The sequence below is a fragment of the Rattus norvegicus genome, chromosome 4, assembly GCF_036323735.1.
Source record: "Rattus norvegicus strain BN/NHsdMcwi chromosome 4, GRCr8, whole genome shotgun sequence".
NCBI lineage: Eukaryota > Metazoa > Chordata > Mammalia > Rodentia > Muridae > Rattus > Rattus norvegicus.
Genome location: NC_086022.1, coordinates 13,271,976 through 13,287,374, shown reverse-complemented (window position 1 = coordinate 13,287,374; position 15,399 = coordinate 13,271,976). Strand labels below are relative to the sequence as shown.

Below are 15,399 nucleotides of genomic sequence, written 5' to 3'. Positions count from 1 at the left end.
TTTTTCATATATTAAACCATCCCTGCATACCTGGAATGAAGCCTACTTGATCACGATAGATGATGGTTTTGATGTGTTCTTGGATTCAGTTTACAAGAATTTTATTGAGTATTTTTGCATCTATATTCATAAGGGAAATTGGTCTGAAGTTCTCTTTCTTTGTTGGGTCTTTGTGTGGTTTAGGTATAAGAGTAATTGTGGCTTCATAGAAGGAATTCGGTAGTGCCCCATGTGTTTAGATTTTGTGGAATAGTTTGGATAGTATTGGTATGAGGTCTTCTATGAAGGTCTGATAGAATTCTGCACTGAACCCATCTGGACCTGGGCTCTTATTGGTTGGGAGACTTTCAATGACTGCTTCTATTTAATTAGGAGTTATGGGGTTGTTTAAATGGTTTATCTGTTCCTGATTTAACTTCGGTACCTGGTATCTGTCTAAGAAATTGTCCAGTTCCTCCAGATTTTCAAGTTTTGTTTAATATAGGCTTTTGTAGTAGCATCTGATGATTTTTTGAATTTCCTCTGATTTTGTTGTTATGTCTCCATTTTCATTTCTGATTTTGTTAATTTGGACACTCTCTATGTCCTCTGGTTACTCTGGCTAAGGGTTTATCTATTTTGTTGATTTTCTCAAAGAACCAGCTTTTGGTTCTGTTGATTCTTTGTATAGTCCTTTTTGTTTCTACTTGGTTGATTTCAGCTCTGAGTTTGATTATTTCCTGCCTTCTACTCCTCCTGGGTATATTTCCTTCTTTTTGTTCTAGAGCTTTTGGGTTTGCTGTCAAGCTGCTTATATATGCTCTCTCCTGTTTCTTTCTGCAGGCACTCAGAGCTATGAGTTTTCCTCTTAGCACAGCTTTCATTGTGTCCCATACGTTTGGGTATGTTGTACCTTCATTTTCATTAAATTCTAAGAAGTCTTTAATTTCTTTCTTTATTCCTTCCTTGACCAGGTTATCATTGAGTAGAGCATTGTTGAATTTCCATGTATATGTGGGCATTCTTTCTTTATTGTTATTGAAGACCAGCTTTAGCCCGTGGTGGTCTGATGGGACGCATGGAATTATTTCTATCTTTCTGTATCTGTTGAGGCCTGTTTTATGACCGATCATATGGTCAATTTTGGAGAAAGTACCGTGAGGTGGTGAGAAGAAGGTATATCCTTTTGTTTTAGGATAGAATGTTCTATAAATATCTGTTAAATCCATTTGGTTCATGACTTCTCTTAGTCTGTCTATGTCTCTGTTTAGTTTCTGTTTCCATGATCTGTCCGCTTATGAGAGTGGAGTGTTGAAATCTCCTACTACTATTGTGTGAGGTGCAATGTGTGCTTTGAGCTTTAGTAAGGTTTCTTTTATGTATGTAGGTGCCCTTGTATTTGGAGCATAGATATTTAGGATTGAGAGTTCATCTTGGTGGATTTTTCCTTTGATGAATATGAAGTGTCCTTCCTTATCTTTTTTGATGACTTTTGGTTGAAAATCGATTTTATTCGATATTAGAATGGCTACTCCAGTTTGCTTCTTCAGATCATTTGCTAGTTGTTTTCCAACCTTTCACTCTGAGGTAGTGTCTGTCTTTTTCTCTGAGGTGTGTTTCCTGTAGGCAGCAGAATGCAGGGTCCTCCTTGCATATCCAGTTTGTTAATGTATATCTTTTTATTGGGAGTTGAGTCCATTGATGTTGAGAGAGATATTAAGGAATAATGATTGTTGCTTCCTGTTATCTTCATATTCGGATGTGAGATTATGTTTGTGTGATTTTCTTCTCTTTGTTTTGTTGCCAAGACGATTAGTTTCTTGCCTTTTCTAGGGTGTAGCTTGCCTCCTTGTGTTGTGCTTTACCATTTATTATCCTTTGTAGGACTGGATTTATAGAAAGATATTGTGTGAATTTGGTTTTGTCATGGAATATCTTGGTTTCTCCATCTATGTTAATTGAGAGTTTTGCAGGATACAGTAACCTGGGCTGGCATTTGTGTTCTCTTAGGGTCTGTATGACATCAGTCCAGGATCTTCTGGCCTTCATAGTTTCTGGCGAGAAGTCTGGTGTGATTCTGATAGGTCTGCCTTTATATGTTACTTGACCTTTTTCCCTTACTGCTTTTAATATTCTTTCTTTATTTTGTGCATTTGGTGTTTTGACTATCATGTGATGGGAGGAGTTTCTTTTCTGGTCCAATCTATTTGGAGTTCTGTAGGCTTCTTGTATATTTATGGGCATCTCTTTCTTTAGGTTAGGGAAGTTTTCTTCTATGATTTTGTTGAAGATATTTACTGGTCCTTTGAGCTGGGAGTCTTCACTCTCTTTTATATCTATTATCCTTAGGTTTGATCTTCTCATTGAGTCCTTGATTTCCTGTTTGTTTTGGACCAGTGGCTTTTTCCGTTTTACATTATCTTTGACCGTTGTGTCGATGATTTCTATGGAATCTTCTGCTCCTGAGATTCTCTCTTCTATCTCTGGTATTCTGTTGGTGATGCTTGTATCTATGGCTCCTTGTCTCTTCCTTTGGTTTTCTATATCCAGGGTTGTCTCCCTTTGTGCTTTCTTTATTGCTTCTATTTCTATTTTTATTCCTTCACTGGTTTGATTGTGTTTTCCTGGAATTCTTTCAGGGATTTTTGTGATTCCTCTCTGTAGGCTTCTACTTGTTTATTTGTGTTTTCCTGCATTTCTCTAAGGGATTTCTTTATGTCTTTCTTGAAGTCCTCCATCATCATGATCAAATGTGATTTAATATCTAGATCTTGTTTTTCTGGTGTGTTTGGATATTCAGTGTTTGATTTGTTGGGAGAATTGGGCTCCAATGATGCCATGTAGTCTTGGTTTCTTTTGCTTGCCTTCCTGTTCTTGCCTCTCGCCATCAGGTTGTCTCTGGTGTTACCGTGTTCTGCTATTTCTGACAGTGGCTAGACTGTTCTATAGGCCTGTGTGTCAGGAGTGCTGTAGACCTGTTTTCCTGTTTTCTTCCAGCCAGTTATAGGAAAAGAGTGTTCTGCTTTCAGGCGTGTTTTCTTTCTTGTCTACTGGTCTTCAGCTGTTCCTGTGGGCGTGTGTCCTGAGTCCACCAGGCAGGTCGCTTGGAGCATAAAAGTTGGTCTTACCTCTTGTCTCGGGCCTGAAGTTGCTCCTAGGGGGCTTAGTTTCAGCTCTCTGTGAGTACAGCAACCAGAAGGGCTGGCCCAGCCTTTTCTCGGGTCCCTGTGCACAGGGGGCCCAGATGGCACTAGGCGTTTTCCTCTAGAGTCAGAAATGTGGGCAGAGATTATTCTCCTCTGGCTTCAGGTGTGTCTGCCCCTCCGAATGTCTAGCCCTCCCTCCCACAGTATTTGGGTGCAGGGAGCTGTTTGACTGAGTCCCTTCAAATCCGTGCTCAGTCTGGACTGCAGGGCACCTGCAGCTTGATTGCCCCCATCTTCCTGTTCCCAGAGGTCCTACACAGTTTCCTCTTGGGCCAGGGATGTGGGCAAGGGTGGGCAGTACTGGTGGTCTCTCCTGCCCTGCAGTCTTAGCAGTGCCCACCTGTCTGGGCAATGAGCTCTCTCTCCCATGGGGTTTGGGAGCAGGGAGCTGTGGGCCAGGTGTCTTAGGGTTTTACTGCTGTGAACAGACACCATGAGCAAAGCAACTCTTGTAAGGACAATATTTAATTGGGGCTGGCTTACAGGTTCAGAGGTTTAGTTCATTATCATCAAGGTGAGAGCCTGGCAGTGTCCAGGCAGGCACCGTGCAGGAGGAGCCAAGAGTTCTACATCTTCATCTGAAGGCTGCTACGAGGAAACTCACTTCCAGGCAGCTAGAGTGAAGGTATTTTTTTTTCCGTCTTTTTTTCGGAGCTGGGGACCGAACCCAGGGCCTTGCACTTACTAGGCAAGCGCTCTACCACTGAGCTAAATCCCCAACCCCGAGTGAAGGTATTAAATCCCACCCCTACTCTACAAGGCTATTCCTAAGCTAACAAAGCCTCAAAACAGTGCCACTCCCTGGGCCAAGCATATACAAATCGTCACTGGTGACAATCTTTTCAACAAACAGTTCTAGCCAAATTTCATTCCCATGAACAAAAGAAGGAAACCAGGCTATTAATTTACACCATACACAAAAGTTAAGCCAAAGTGGAGTAAAGGTATGCAAATATGACTCTAAACAAAAATAAACAAGCACCACCAACAAAAGAGACAGGGGGAAGCTTTAGGACATTGGATCTGGCAAGCATTCACATTGAGTACAACACCATAGGCACAGACAACAAAGCCAGTGCAGATATAGAGAACCACACCAAAACTCTCAACTCCTGCACGTCAGTGGAAACAATCAATGGAGAGGAAAGGTGAGTCATCAACAGGAGAAAGTATTTACAGATGATGTAACTGGTAAGGGACTAATATCCAGAATGTATAAAGAATTTCCACAAGTCAACAGCAAAATAACAAGTAAATTGATTCTACAAAAGACTTGGGTACGCAGTCTTCAAAAAAGGTCCCTAAATGGTAGGTATGTCAATGGTCCTGCCCGTGGAAATGGAAATGCTATAGCCACTATAGACAGCACTCTGTAGTTTACTCAAAGAAATAAGAAAGACCATACAGTTGTGCAGTAGTCCCATTTGTTGGTGTATACGTGGAATGATTTAAATAAGAGTCTTGAGGAGACGCCCTCACATCAAGATTTATTGCATCTGTACTTAATTATGAATAATAGATGGAAGCAATCCAGATGTCTCTGGACAGATTAATGAACTAAGCATTAGTTCCAGAAAGAAGGAATCTCGTTGGAGGGGGCAATCTTAATGAGTCCTCCGAGGCTTTCTGCTGTCTAAAGCAAGCTAGTCACAAAGGGACGTGTTGGATGATTCCAATCATGGGACCCATCAGCAATTGTCAAAAGCATGGAGACAGGAGCAGGGTGCTGGATGTCAGGGGCTGAGGGGAAGAGGCATGGTGGAGTGAGTGCTTCTTGAACATAGGAGTTCAGTTATGCAAGGTGAAATGCCTACAGATTTGTTGTAGAATGAAGAATGTAGTTAATACAGTACACTGTATGGTTAAAATGGCTGACTGGTGAATTAAATGTTAGGTGAAAATCTAACAACAGGAGTGCATAGGGGTCCTGTGTTAGTTGGCTCTCACATGATACACTGGATTCTTGCTTCTTTAGAATAAGAGGGCTTTGAATCCATAGCGCTTGGAACGATGACTGACATTTGACAGACACAGCTCTCTTGCCTCTGTGCCTCTTGCTTTTCACGCCATTCTTCATGCTTATTCTCACCTCTGTTCTCCACACCCTCATCAATCCACCCCTTATCAAGGGAGCTTCTGAGAGTCTCAGGAGACTTACATACCCCCACTCTATGCTCTCAGAGCTCTCAAATGTAAGAGCTTCCCTTACACACTGTGGTGCAATAGCTGATTTTACCTGTCTTTTATCCCTGGTTATGTGAGCTCTTTCAAGCAGGAGTTGAGTGTTTCCCACTAAGGCCTGTAATCTCAGCACCAAAAGGGCACACGCCACAGCAGGGGCTAGTCAGTGTTCATTTATATCAGTGAAGGAAGCGTTGAGGTTGCAAGTCCTGAAAAATAGGGAGAATGAATTGTCTTTTTGATGTTCTCTCAAGTACCATGTCTTCATTACCTTTTTTTCTTTATCTTTTTCCCCTTTTATTGGAAATAGATTCTTTTCTCACAGAATCTATCCTGATTATGGCTTTCTCTCCCAGGCCCCCACTCCCCATCTCCTCTCCCATCCAGATCCACTCCCTTTCTGTCTGTCATTAGAAAAGAGCAGGCTTCTAAGAGATAATAATAAAACATAACAAAATATATAATAATATAATATAATATGTAATAAGATAAAGCAAAAGGTATCACATTGAAGTTGGACAAGTCAAGCCAATAGAAGGAAAAGAGGCCAAGAGAAGGCTCAAAAATCAAAGATTCACTTGTTTGTATACTCAGGAGTCCCACAAAAACAATAATCTGAGGGTCTGCAGTGCAACAGTAGATTTTTCCCTGTCTTTTATCCCTGGCTATGTGAGATTTTTCAAGCAGGAGTTGATTGTGTCTCATTAACACCTGCAAGATGGCTCAGCAGTTAAAGGCTAGATTCACAACCAAAATTATAAATACCATGTCTTTAAAATGAGATTTGTTATGTAAAATCTTTGAAGAATTCTCTGATAATTTTCGAATGACAGTGCACTACTCATACGGTTTATTAATCTGTAATTCTGTGTGCATAAATTCCAAATTTAGAGCCAACATGCTGAGGACATTTTGCAATACACTTATTCTTCCCTAAAGGGCTGCCTTGTTTCTGTGGGGATGGAGCCAAGGTTGCTGGAGAGCAGCCTTCACTTTCCTTGACCTTCCCTGGTGTTCAGCCATCACACACACACACACACACACACACACACACACAGCCACCACACACACACACACACAGACACATACACACATATGCATACACATACATACACACACACACATATTCATGCACACACATACTCATGCACACACACACACACACACACACACATATATGCGTGTGCTCATGTGCACTCTCGGCGCTTCTGCGTTAGGATTAAGGAGTACTTCGCTGAATTTTCTGTTTTCCTCTGTAAAATGTAGTAGTAAAAAGCTCATAATAAAAACATATTGAGAAGTAGGTGTTTTCAACAGAAGAGTTAATAAACAGAATACCCTTCGCGACAGATTAAATAGTTGAAAAACTAGTTCATGCTTTTAATGAGAATATTAATGAAAAATAATTACTTACAACATTGGGAAACAATGCAGGTAAAATGTGAATGGATTTAGGTCAGTGTTTCTTAAGCCAAGACCCAACTGGCACATGGCGCTGCCAGGAGAACACTGTAGTCTAGACATTGCCACCTTCTAGAAGCCAAAATCCTGGACCAGCTCACTGATGACCAAACTTACACTGACAAATGAGTCACGAGATAATCTTTTGGATATCGAAGTTTTGAATGTTAACTTGTGCATTATTTAAGCAAATAAATAATATGCAATAAAAGGTTTTTCTTAGGTGAGCCTTTGAATGTTATCAGTTATACTCTGTAATTATCCATCCAAATTTTATTAATTTGGTAGCTTGACCTAATGTAACTTGCAAATTTGGTGAGGGTTGATAGTTTCACAGATGGATTTTACAGGAAATAAACGTATTAGTTTAATTTTAACTTTGTAAGTAGTTTCACTGATGTATAATTCAACATAAAATTATTCTAAGATGCTGTTTAATGGTATCTTTGCAAATGTGCACTACTGTGGAAACATTACCACACCCCAGTTTCAGTACAGAATGCCCTGTTGTGCCACTTGGAGTCAATCTGTGCTCTAGCTCCAGGCATTCATTGATCCACTTTCTTTACAGATTTTCCTAATTTTAGAAATGTCATAAAACACAATTATAAAATTTTATTTGGCGTCTTCAGCTTAGCACAATGATCTGAATCCACTTTTCTTAAAAATCATTTTCTTTTTGTTTTGGACCAATCAGTTGTACTCACTGACATTTTGTTTATCTATTTCCAGCTGAGGAATAGTTTAGAGTTTTTTTCCCCTTGGCAGTTTGAAAATCTTTCATTTTAGTTTAATGTATTTGTTCCATTCATTTCCTTAGAATTACAATGTCTACACATTTTTGTTCTTTATAATGTCAGAACCTAGTCTTTCATTTGAGATAACTGTAAATTCACACGAAATCATATAAAAGGGTATGTGGAGATCCTTGGGTACCATTTACTCAGTTCCCTCCAGTTAGTAATGTTTTGCAAAACTCTGTTTCAGCAGAACTGGGCACAGGCATTGATCCAATCAGCATATAGACTAGTTCCACCAGCATGGAGCATCCCTCAGGCCACCCTTTTTTGGTCACAATCATTGTCTTCCAAGCTTCACCACTTATTGCCCCTCCACCAATAACTATTTATTGATTACCCATTTCTGTAATTTTGTCATTTCAACAATGTTGTACTTAACAATGTAGAATCTACTAGGATTGGCTTTTTCATTCAGGATACTTAGAGACCCATCCAGGTTCTTCCTTGCAAAAATAATAATTGTGTGTGTGTATGTGCGTGTGTGCGTGTGTGTGCGTGTGTGTGTGTGTGTGTGTGTGTGTGTGTGTTATATGCATATATATGTATGCCTTTATGTCCCTTTTCTTCACAGAATAATTTCTGTTGATTTGTTAACTATGGGACTGCTGTGTTCTTTCTTTCCTTCCTTTCCACTTTTCATAGTTTGAGTTTCTCTATCGTGATTCTCTATTTGCTGGGTGACAGTTATCAAGTTTTCTTTCAAGTCTTTAACTATGGTTTCTTTTCTTTCTGAATACATCTTAAGTAGCCGCTTCAAAGCTTTGTCTCAGAAATCTACCCAGGTCCACTCAGAATCACTTCACACAGAATGATTTTTTTCTCCCAATGAAAGAGGTGACTCTTTTTTGATATTCGTGTGTGTCTCATCATGTTTTGTTGAAAACTGAACATTTTAGATAAGAAATAATACCAGTTCCAGAGTCTCATTTTCTATCTTAAAGATTTTTTTTTAAAGAAAATTGATTGAACTTTAACTGATGGTGCATGGCTGCTGATGTCTGTGCTCGTTTTTATAGTTACTATTATTTTTTATTTTATTTTACGTGTATTGGTGTTTTGCTTGCATGCATGTCTGTGTAGATCTAGAGTTACAGACAATTGTGAGCCACCATGTGGATGATTGGGAATTGAACTCAGGACCTCAAGAAGAGTAGTCAGTGCTCTTAACCACTGAGCCATCTCTCCAGCCCATATTATTCTCATCTTAAATCTTAGCCTGGTTTTTAAAGACTCCAAGTCTTCATACACTAGTAGTTGGAGCACATTATGCTGCAACACATCAAATCCTGAGGTCGCTATCCTCTGACATCCCCAGGGGCCCCTTAAGTCTGTTCAGGGTTTACCTTTTAACCCCAAGTCCTCTTTGATTCTCATCTCTCTGTTGTTGAGCTACGTGGAGGCTTACCTAGCACTTGTCACTTCCAGGATACCCCTGTTCTGTTTCTCATTGCTTGCAACCTTGGACCAGGAGAAGATGAGTCTCTGTGCTAATTCCCCATGAGCTGCCCATTTCCAGGAATACTCCTGTCTCTTTGTCTTGAGTCTTCTCCCTCCAGCAAAAGGTTCTCCTGCTTCAGTTTCGGTCCCGCCCTAGTTAAAGTGATCTGCTGACAGCACATTAGGTGAGCATAAAGGAAGCCATCCAAGCAAGAGACCACAGACTCCTACCTTGTAGAAACTTTTATTTTTTTTACTAATTAAATATATTTAATAATTCGATGCATATACAACAATACGTTTTGACTATTCTTACCACCTATGCTTTCTAGTCTCTTTTCTACCCTTGTTAACCCCTCTTCCTGAAAGAATCCTTTTCCCACATTCCTGTCCTTTTGTTTTGTTTTCTGACTTGAAGAGTTTAACCCAGGCCTACTGGATGTATGACAATAGGTCTGGATCCATTGGAGTAGAGTGAGCTCACCAGTGGGTACCCCAGCAGACCACCCGCAAGAACATCCCCTCCCTGCTGCCCCCACCTTTAGTGGAGCACAATAAAGCCAATTTCCTTCCCTGCATGCATTGATTTATCCTGGTCTCCAACTCAGGAGGCATGGGGGGGGGGGTGACAGCCAAGGCTACTGGGGCAGCAGGTGGATGAGTTAGCATCTTCACTCTTCCCTTTCCCCATATGCAGTTTTCCGGTCTTCTCTCCGATCTGCTGCAGACTGTTGTGGCTTCTCCTACTTACTCCCAGATGCTATTCTCAGGGGATGAGCAGGTTTTGGTGGTGTATCCCGTTCTCCTCCCATTCTAGCCTATCCTCATTCCTAAGTGCCAACCCTTAATACTTAGATATATATTTTGCTCCCCACAAACTGACCAAAAGCCACATCGCAGAAGGCAACAGCTACAGAACTCACTGAACACGGAGAAGTTGAGTTGAAACACACACAGAGACTTCACCCCTGAATTCTAACATCTTTGGTACAGGAAGGTGGTCTGTACACACCGAAGGAGAGGCATAAACAGCAACTCAACAACAAACCCCTTGATCTGCAATGGCGTGTGGCCTGCAAGCTGTGCTGGTGCAGTGGCAATACAAAGCTTGTGGAAGTGACTAGCCAATATGTGATGTAACTTTAGGCCCACTCCACAAGATGGAACCCTCACCTAATTCTACTTGAGTGACTAAGACCTTGAGACTCCACAGCCCAGGGACCTAGGGCAAAACCAAATAGTACTGATCTACTAAAAGAACACAGTGACTAAAATGGCTCTTAATGACATTCAGCCGCACCCATAGATCAGTACCTTTCTCAGTCATCATCGGAGAAGCTTCCTCCTGTAGCAGATGGGAAAACACACAGAAACTCAGCCAGATATTATACAGAGAACAAGTGACCGACCTTGGAACACTCTGTCCTAAGCAGGTTATCTCCATCAAATTCCTTCCCTCAGGAACCCTCGGGTGAAAGAGTTAGAAAGAATGTAAAAACCAGAGTGGATGGAGACACCAAGAAATCAAGACTCTGAGTCACAGGGACTGATGCACTCATGAACTCACGTGAAACTGGCAACAGGCACAGGGCCTGCATGGGTACACACCAGAGGGGGTCCTAGAGCTGAAAAGGGAGGTAGACACAAGCCCTCATCCCTGACCCAGAAGATCTTTCAATCCTTTAGAAGCCAGTTTGTTTTCTAATGAAAGGCAAAAAGGGGGTGGATCTGGTAGGAGGAGATGGGGAAGAACTATGAGGAATAAAAGGGGGAGAATCAGTAATCAGGGTATACTATGTGAGAAAAAAAAGCCAACTTCAATGAAAGGAAAAAATAAATGGAATTTTAACAGGCCTAATCATACGGCATGTCTGAATATTGTCCTTTTATCACCTTGTCAATATTATTTTATCATAAACCCCACTAAAGTGCACTTTCTCCTCATTCAGATGAGATATAATGGTTATTTAAAATAAAATAATCCACGGGATTTAAATAAAGCTTAAATATGACTATAAGTTTAGGAAATGCTTGGAAAGCAAGTTAAAACTAAAGGTTGTTAGAATTGAAAATAAATATAGTGGATTATATTAAACATCTCAGTTGTTCACTCAGCTCCTTGATATGACATACTACGGTTTTATTTATAGGCTCACAATTTGCCTGAGCCATTTCCACCTCTGTTCTCTTCCTGAAAACAGCATGGAGAAAATAGGAGCTTCTCTTTCAACTCAGATCTGGGGGATGTCAAGACAAATGCCCTGTCAGGGCTGCTGCGTGGGACAGAACCGCTGCCAGCCAGGGATGATCGTGCGGTGTAGATCAGAAGAAAACGGCCGTGATTATGAACTGCCGAGAGTTTGGATGGCTTCTGCAGCAGAACCCGAAAGGCATTAAAGTGTGCCCTCATACCCAGAGTACTGAATCATTAGTGTTAGCATTTATGTATGACTATGGTGAGAAACCACCTTACGAATAGGTTTTCTTATTATTCAGAAGGGCATTGGGATTGTAAGATCTTAAAATATGGGCTTTGTTAGTTGGAGAGATTCTTGAAAATCTGAACCTGAGATTTCAGAGACCCAAATGATTGCAGAACAGGGAGACAAGATATGTATTTAAAGATGCTCATAGCAGAGGATCCAAGTAGCAGTGCCTGCTAGTCTGATCCCCACATTGAAGGTGTGCATTTTCTGTGAGGTTTACCTTTTCTGGAAATGTCCTTAAGATGGTTTCAGAATGAAGGGTGGATTTTTTTTTTACATATATGCATTTGTTTTACGTATGTTTGTTTGTTTGACTAGGGTGGCACACTCATGTCCAGTAGGTACACATGTGGAGATCAGAGGATATCTTTCAGGGTCCTACTTTCTCCTTCCACCATCTGGATTCTGGGAACCAACACAGGTCATAAAGCCTATTTATCTGCAGAGCCATCTTACCTGGACCTCAATTTGCTCTTGACTTTTTGAGAGCGCTGAGACACTCGGGTCATCTGATTGCCGCTACTAGCCCAGTGATTAAGTAATAAGTTGTAGTCCTGATTTCTAAAATTCCCGAAGGAAACTAAAGGGCCAAGGGGAGAGAGGAGAGAGCATTGGGGGTGAAGAGAGCTTAATCATTAGAATCTTTGTATTCTGCGATGAGATCTAATGACCTTGGGCATAACTCTAAAAATCTATTAACCGACTGAATTTATCAATCCTCACTTTCTTTAGGACCGTGATCATAAGCAATGACTCATCTGAAAATGCTAGGCATCCACTGAGTACAAAATTACACCTATGCAATTTCAGAAAGTTTTAAATAAATTGTCCGCCTTGCCTTAATCTGATAAGTCTCCTATTTTTTCAAATAATGGTTTCTCTCTTTTACATTTTCTTTTTTTTTTTTTTTTTGGTTCTTTTTTTTCGGAGCTGGGGACGGAACCCAGGGCCTTGCGCTTCCTAGGCAAGCGCTCTACCACTGAGCTAAATCCCCAACCCCTCTTTTACATTTTCTAAAGAAGTCATTGTAGTCTTTGTAAAATAGAATTTTCTATAGCATGGACCTTAGAATGTATTTTCTGTTCTTTCTTCCTCACCACATTCCAGAGAGGGGAAAGGGAGCCCTCAAGAGCCTGGTCTGGCCAGCAAGGCTCCATCTTCTGTGCTGCAGCAGGGTAGCTTGTGATCAAAGAACTTGGTTCTTTATTTCACATCGGACCTTAGTGGGGGTCACACAACCCAACTATTGTTCGGTTTCTCTATCTCTTATAGTCCTAACTAGCATGTCTGGAGACAGTTTGTGAAGGCTGAGTTTCATTCCTGCACCTCTGTGGTAGTAAGAGAAAAGCATTTTCAACAGTGAGATTTGAGATTTGAGCATTCAGTGTTTCTAATTCTATGCTGTCAATGACAGACTTCTACCAGTTAATTTAACACTTATGAATCATACTATAGTTTCAAAATACCTTTCTATCAATAGCAACATTGTAGCATGAATCAGGCTAGTTTTGTTATTTCCTCCTCCCCCAAACAGCTATCCTGGTGACAGAGGATGATTTCAGAGTCTCACATATGTTTTGTTATTCAAACTCTTGAAGTCTGTCTATATCAGTGGTTCCCAGATGGCGGGTTGTGACCCTATGGGGATTGAACGACTCTTTCCCAGGCTGCATATCAGATATCCTACATATCAGACATTCATATTATAATTCATAGTAGTAGCAAGATTGCAGTTATGAAGTAGCAGTGGAAGTGATTTTATGGTTGGGTCACTGCAACCTGAGGAACTATGTTAAAGGGTCATAGCATTAGGAAGGTTGAGAACCACTGATGGATATGGAGCAAGTCAAAAGATTTTAGATGAAGGATGGGATCAATCTTACCTGTGGGGTTTCTAGGTGCTAAGGTCAATCGCCAGTGGCAGGGCAGGTTGAAGAATGGTAGAGAACTCATGCTTGGATGGCACAGTGGAATTTATCATTCTGGCTCATCCATAGTTCTTAGAGTCTGGGAAGACCCTACTTTAGCCCGAAAATCTGCTATAGTACAAGACGCTGTGGAAGTCTATTGCCATGGTCTAGTTCATGTCTTATTGATCCTAACTTGAAGGGGAAAATGATGAATTCTTCGGGGAATGCACGGGAGCACTTTAAACCAACAGCATGCCAACTCTGGACTGTTCTCAGTGGTTGTTGACAAGAGCGGACCTTTGAATGCGCCTGTTGGTATATGGATTCCGAGCACAAACCTGGAGGCGATCCCAAACCTGGAATAAGAATAAGGCTTTCCTTTGGCGTGCCTCAAATAGAAAAGCTCTTTGACTCACAACCTTTGAGTCTGAGTCATTCACCAGTCTTTTCTTTGTCCTGGAAGGCAATTTAGGCATCAAGATACAAACAGGCTTTTTCATTCGCAGCTTTCTCTTCTCAGCAACCTCCAAACTCAATCCCAGGAACAGTAAGGGTTTTTTTAAGGTATTGATTTCAAAGAAAGACCACTTTTTATAAGCATGGTTAGGGGAGTTGAGGGCTTGGGAGCATCATTAGAAATTACTGTCCTTTCTCGCCTTGAAGCTTTCTCTGCCCTAGGACACACTGCCTGCCAACTGGCCCTACAAATCTTATTACTGGCTTCTTTTCTCCCTCCCAAGTTAAAATGCTGATTTACCAGCAGCCTTAGGGGAATTCAGAAATGAAACCTAACAGAAGTTCTGACCCCTCAATACCACCAAGCACACAGATGTATCTACTTGAGTTATATTTTTAAAGACATAATGTGTCCTCATCTAGGTCACCCTCTATATCTGTCCTAAATCGCTTTGATATTTTAAAGGATTTCTGAAAGGTTATAGCTACACCTGATAGGAATTCTGGCTTACCTCAGCAACCACATTCCCTGATCTGCCTAACGATGTCCTCTTTTCAAAACCCTGCTCCATGGATCTTGAACTGTAATACCGCAGCTGGATGCATAGGAAACGCTCCCTGTGAAATCCCCACACTTGCGCTTTCAAATTTCCACAGTTGCAGCAGAAGCTCCTTCGTTACCTTCTGTGTCCCTTATCCAAAGGCCTCTTCCCCCCCTCCCATGATTGCACATCCTTGGGGTATCAGATCAAGAGCATAATTCATCTCCATCATTAGACTTTGCGTCCATTTTTACTGAACGGCCTTTTACATAGTGCAGACTTTGGGATGAAAGTCTATGGGTGCATTCTTCTGTCTGCTCAAAGAATCCAGCACTCGCGGACTTTAAAATTACCCAAATCTATCCCTACTATTGAGCATTCTGGGTTCACTATTCAGTTCAGACGGAACAAAACAGTGACCGATGGCAGTAGAAGAACTAGAGATAGAAATGAACCACTCGCTTCAAAAGGACTGTTAAGAGAGCAGTGGCAAGAATGCAGAAAGGAAGGGAAAGAAGGAGACAGTACAAAGTACATGTTAGCTGTGCAAGAGATTGTTTGCAAACGAGTCAGGGAAGTTAGGCTAAAAACAATGCTTTCGGTTGTGGGAGAGGTGGAAGTACTTCGCGTTAAGACACACATCCCTCTTTCTCTTTAGCACATGCTAGCTGCCAATGAGTATTTGTGCAATAAGTAGGACACCTGCTAAGTTATCCGATGTTTTCAAACAAACTCTAAAATCCGTGACAATTACTTCTGTACATGCAGGTCCCATCTATTGCAAGCTCCGTGGGAGAGAAAAGGGTTTGACTTCAAGAGAAGCTTGGGGGCTTCCATTGGCCATAGCTCATTTGGTTGCATAGTGGGAAAGTGGGACAAGAAACAATAGAGCATCACCCTCCAGGTGTGACTTCTACATTATTATGTGACAGACTTCTGCC

At 41.2% G+C, this 15,399-nt stretch overlaps 1 long non-coding RNA gene across 1 annotated transcript; it reads left to right on the top strand.

Annotated features, from left to right (window-relative positions):
- The first annotated feature begins 2,043 nt into the window (after window positions 1–2,043).
- On the top strand, window positions 2,044–12,456 carry LOC134486547 (uncharacterized). Its single transcript, XR_010065744.1, has 3 exons — window positions 2,044–3,288; window positions 3,671–3,810; window positions 11,266–12,456. It is a non-coding gene; the product is annotated as an uncharacterized LOC134486547 (long non-coding RNA).
- Window positions 12,457–15,399: the final 2,943 nt, after the last annotated feature.